The following is a 5,995-nucleotide window of genomic DNA, read 5'->3' on the forward strand; positions in this document are numbered from 1 at the left end:
AATAAAATAAAATAACACATTTGATATCCCCAAAAACCCAACTTTTGACTAAAATTTTGGTTTTCAATTAATGAATTGACCCGGCTTTCAACGTCCCCAATTTTTCAAGAGCATACTTCTAAACATTTTGGGACGTGTATGTGTCTTAAACTTAGTACCCAAAACCAAATTTTTGTATTCAAAGTCATACATTGACACGTGAAATTTAGAAAACAAAATTTACCTCGAAATGCGTGAATTCCACTCCCAATCACCCAAACTACTCCAATCAACTCGAACTCGTGTGTGATGCTTAGAGACTCGTGTAAACAGTGCTCGGACTCTTTTAACATGTATGGATGATCGATGACCACATAAAAATATGCAAAATGAAATTGAAAAAAATAATTTTTAATCTAATGCAGAGAGCATAATAAATTAAATAAAAAGGATACAGTGGGTTGCCTCCCACCCAGCGCTAGGTTATAGTCGATAGCTCGACTTTTCTGCAGATGCTTCATTCTGGCGTCTCGAGTTGAACGGTGGACTTTTGGTTGGAGAAGTCACCGCTCCAGTAGTGTTTCAGTCTTTGCCCATTAACAGTGAAGGTACCCTTAGTCTCATGGCTCACTTGTATAGCCCCATATGATAGGACCTTCGTGACAGTATAAGGACCCGACCACTTTGATCTTAGTTTTCCTGGGAAAAGCTTGAGTCTCGAGTTATACAATAGCACTTTTTGCCCCCACTTCGAACTCTCGCCTCTGAATATACATGTCGTGCCACTTTTTGGTTCGTTTCTTGTAAAGTTTTGAATTTTCGTAAGCTTCCATTCTAAACTCATCTAACTCATTAAGTTGCAGTAGGCGCTTTTCACCGGCTGCGCTCAAGTCCATATTCAACTGTTTCATAGCCCAGTATGCTCGGTGCTCCATTTCTAGTGGCAGATGGCAGGCTTTCCCAAAGACTAGGCGGCATGGAGACATGCCTATCGGGGTCTTGAATGCTGTTCTATAAGCCCATAATGCATCGTCCAGCTTTTTAGACCAATCCTTTCTAGTTGAGTTTACAGTGACCTCGAGTATTCTCTTCAGCTGCCGATTAGTACCTCAACTTTTCCGCTAGTTTGTGGATGATATGGAGTAGCAACGCAGTGTTTAACGCCATATTTATTCAACAACTGCTCAAATTGGCGATTACAGAAGTGCTTGCCCCCGTCGCTGATTATAGCCCGCGATGTACCATATCAGGTCAAAATGTATTTCTTCAAGAACCCAATTACTGTCTTTGAGTCATTTGTTGGCAGTGCAACTGCTTCCACCCATTTTGATACGTAATCCACTGCTACCAAGATATACTGATTTGAGAATGAAGGGGGGAAAGGTCCCATGAAGTCAATTCCCCAAACATCAAATATCTCCACTTCCAAAATGTTATTCAGTGGCATTTCATTCCTCCTCGAGATATTCCCAGTGCGTTGACATCGGTCACACCTCTTAACAAACTCAAATGTGTCTCTAAACAGTGTAGGCCAGTAGAACCCTGTTTGTAGAATCTTTGCAACTGTTTTTGAAGCCCCAAAGTGCCCTGGGTATGCAGATGAATGGTATTGCTCGAGAATCTCATGTACTTCTTCCTCAGGTATGCATCTCCTTACTATCTGATCAGCCCCTCGCCTATAGAGAATTGGGTCCTTCCAAAAATAATACTTCAATTCGGCGAAGAACTTTTTCTTTTGGTGACCTCAGTAATCCGGTGGTAGAATGGAACTAGCCAAGTAATTGACGATATCTGCATACCAAGGTACTTCATCGACTCTCAACATCTGCTCATCTGGGAAGATCTCATTGATGTCCACTAATTCTTCTGTCTCCCCAGGCTCTAATCTGGATAGGTGATCCGCTACTACATTCTCACTGCCCTTTTTGTCTCGTATCTCGATATCGAATTCTTGCAGCAATAGCACCCAACGAATCAACCTCGACTTTGCATCTTTCTTTGTGAGTAGATACTTCAATGCAGCATGATCTGTGTAGACTATAACTTTAGACACGACAAGGTATGACCTGAATTTGTCGAATGCATATACTACAGCCAATAGCTCATTTTCAGTGGTGGCATAATTGATTTGCACTTCATTTAGAGTCCTACTTGCATAGTAAATTACGTGAAAGATTTTGTTCCTCCCCTATCCTAATACTGCAGCCACGGCGTGATCACTTGCATCACACATCAATTCAAAAGGGAGTTCCCAGTCTGGTGCCACAATTATTGGTGATGTCGTAAGCTTCTTCTTTAAAGTGTTGAATGCTTTGAAGCATTCTTCATTAAACTCAAAGGTTACGTCTTTCATTAGCAGATTGCATAACGGTTTAGTGACCTTCGAAAAATCTTTTATAAATCTCCTTTGAACCCCGCATGCCCCAAGAAACTACGAACTCCTTTAACTGATGTAGGTGGTGGTAACTTCTCAATAACTTGAATTTTTGCCTTGTCCACCTCAATTCCTTTTGCTGAGATTCGATGCTCGAGTACAATGCCTTCTTGCACTATAAAGTGGCATTTCTCCCAATTTAAAACCAGGTTAGTCTCCTTGCATCTCTATAAGACCAAATTCAGGTGCTCTAGACATTTATCGAATGAAGATCCAAACACTGAGAAGTCATCCATAAAAACTTCAATAAACCTTTCAATCATATCGGAGAATATCGCCATCATACATCTCTCAAATGTGGCTGGAGCGTTGCAAAGACCAAAAGGCATCATACGATAGGCAAAAGTATCATAGCGACAGGTGAAAGTGGTCTTCTCCTGATCTTCTGGTACGACAGGTATCTGATTATAGCCCAAGTATCCATCAAGGAAATAGTAGTGTGAATGTCCAGCCAATCTTTCTAACATCTGATCAATTAATGGGAGGGGAAAATGATCCTTTTGTGTGGCTGTATTGAGTTTGTGATAGTCGATGCAAACTCTCCATCCCGTAACTGTTCTGGCGGGAATTAATTCATTTTTCTCATTTTTCACCACTGTGACTCCCCCCTTTTTTGGGTACCACTTGAACTGGGCTAATCCATGCACTATCTTAAATTGGAAAAATAATTCCTGCATCCAATAATTTCAGTATCTCAGCCCTGACTACTTTCTTCATGTTCGGATTTAATCTTCTCTGACCCTCTATACTTGGCTTGCAATTTTCCTCCATGAGAATATTATGCATGCACAGAGAAGGGCTGATTCCTTTAATGTCATCTATTATCCACCCAATCGTTGTCTTGTTCTCTCTGAGTACCCTGAGCAATTTTTCTTCCCCCACCTCACTGACTGTATTCAAAATGATTACTGAAAGTGTATCTGACTCTCCCAAATATGCATATCTGAGATGTGGCGGTAGTTGCTTTAGTTCAGAAACTGATGGCTGCTGAATGGAAGGTAGTGGCTTTGTATTTCCCGTCCCCAATTCCTTGAAGTGCCTCTTTCGGGTGTATGGCGGGTTGGTCTCCAAAAATCTTGCACATGTTTCAACTTCAAGAGACTCTGACTGGACTGATTGGGATTGTGCAATACATGCCTCATAGGCATCAGATGGACTGTGTAGTAGGAATGTTTCCTGTACTGCCTTGTTAATAATGTCAACTTGATAACAGCTGTCAGATTCTGCTGGTAGTTTCATTGCCCTAAATACATTGAACGATATTTGCTCCTCTCCCAATCTTAAAATCAACTGACCCTTTTGAACATCAATTAACGCCCTCCCTATTGTCAGAAATGGTCTGCCAAGTATCAATGGAACGTCCTTGTCTTCTTCCATGTCCAGGATAAGAAAATTCACTGGGAATATGAACTTCTCAACCTTGATAAGCACATCTTCAATTACTCCTATGGGATATGTCAGTGACCTGTCAGCCAGCTGAAGTGTCACAGTGGTTGCTTTAGCTTCTCCCAAGCTGAGTTTCCCAAAAACAGACAGAGGCATTAAATTAATACTTGCACCGAGGTCACATAATGAAATATACTTCACCGATTTTGCAATAACAGTAAAACTCCCTGGATCTTTTAGTTTTGGTGGGAGCTTATTCTGGATTCTGGCATTACATTCCTCCGTAAGCATAACTGTCTCATGGTCTTCCACCTTGCGTTTATTTGATATGATATCCTTCAGAAATTTCGGGTAGCTAGGCATCTGAAATAGTGCATCGGCTAGTGGGATGTTGATATGGAGCTTTTTGAAGACTTCTAGAAATTTTTTGTATTGTTGCTCCACTTTTTGCTTCTTCAAGCGCTGTGGAAAGGGAATCGGAGGCTCGTAGGGGTTGACTGTGACTTTGGCCTTATCCTGCGACTCTTCTGAATTTTCCTTTGAACTTGATTCCTTTACAACAGTCTTTTCTTCAGCGGGGAAAGATGTTTCTCCAATCACACCCGGTCTCTTGACATGGATTTCAGGCAATTGTACTCCACTTCAAGTTGTAATGGCCTTGGCTTGCTTTTTAGGATTGATTTCTATATTACTTGGTAAGTTACCTGGCATTCTGCCAGTCAATGCGATGGCTAGCTGCCCCATCTGAGTTTCCAAATTTTTGATGGCTGCATTTTGATTTTGAAGTGTAGCTTCAACCTTCTCTATTAATTTTCCTATCATATCTTCCAATTGAGGCCTTTTCTCTTGTTGTTGAAATTGCCCCTGTGGCTTATTCTGATTCTGGTTGCTCCAAGAGAAGTTGGGATACTTCTTCCCGCTAGGATTGAAAGTCTCTCCATATTGATTGTGTTGCTGGCGTTGTCCCTACTGTGCGTAATCTGCTTGCTCAATTCCTTGCATGAGTATTGGGAAATATGATGTTTTGTTCTCGGCTCCACATTCCTCACAATTGCTCTTCTTAGCTTGTGATGCTTGTGATATGCTTTCCACCTTGTGATACAGAGAATCAGTTTTTGCAGATAGTGCTGAATAAGCGTCCACCTCGTAGACACCTGGAGTTTTCTTTGGGATAGCCCTCTTAGAAGACCATATGGTTGATGTGGTAGCCATACGCTCAAATAATTCCAATGCCCCATTAACTGTTTGTGTGGATACTTCTGATGCTGAATCCACCATGCTCTTATGGTATGAAAATAATCCTATGTAGAAGAATCAGATTTGGGTCTTTTTATCGAACCTATGCTGAGGGCACTTCCGGAGCATGTTTTTGAATCTGTTCCAGGCTTCATCAAATGATTCATTTTCTCCTTGATTGAATACTAATATGTCATGTCTCAGCTTTGCTATCTTCGCTGGGGAGAAAAACTTCGTGCAGAATTTGTGTGACAGCTCATTCCATGTAGTGATACTTGCAACCGGGAGTGAATTCAACCATTCAAGTGCTCTGTCTCGTAACGTATGTGGAAAAAGCCTTAACCTAATAGCGTCATCTGAAATCCCTTGGTATCTGAAATGTTGACACATATCTAGAAATCGAGATACGTGTGTATGGATTCTCCTCGACTTTGCCATAGAATTGGTGTCCATTTTGAAACAGCTGTATTACATTGGTCTTCAATTGAAAATTGGGCTGCCCAAACGGTGGATATACAATGTTGGATTGGCTTTGAATAACTTGAAGAGTCAAGAAGTCCCCCAGAATTTCATTTCCTTCATCCACTGCCTCTCCTTCGTTAGCTTGAATAATAGGATTGTTTAATTCGTTGGCTATTTGTACTTGTGCTTCGCGGTGATCTCTTTGTCGTCGATGAAAGGTGCGCTCAATTTCAGGATCAGCTGGAATCAATTCTCCTCCAGGCAATCGTGACATGCAAATTTGAGAATTAAAACCAGTACGAGCACTGAGATTCAAACAATTTAAATAACTAAAACACAAATAAAGGATAATAACCTAAAATAAAAACAAAATTATGCTAGCAAAATAAAAATTGAGTTCGAATTAGTGCCTCGAGAAATAAAATAAAACTAAACTCAATCCCCGACAACGGCGCCAAAAACTTGTTCGCGAAATTATTTCTTTCGATTTTAAACCAC

At 40.8% G+C, this 5,995-nt stretch overlaps 1 pseudogene; it reads right to left on the reverse strand.

Annotated features, from left to right (window-relative positions):
* Positions 1-496: 496 nt before the first annotated feature.
* LOC111382768 lies at positions 497-5,077 on the reverse strand (annotated as a pseudogene).
* Positions 5,078-5,995: the final 918 nt, after the last annotated feature.

The sequence above is a fragment of the Olea europaea genome, unplaced genomic scaffold (genome assembly GCF_002742605.1).
Source record: "Olea europaea var. sylvestris unplaced genomic scaffold, O_europaea_v1 scaffold256, whole genome shotgun sequence".
In the NCBI taxonomy this organism is placed as follows: domain Eukaryota; kingdom Viridiplantae; phylum Streptophyta; class Magnoliopsida; order Lamiales; family Oleaceae; genus Olea; species Olea europaea.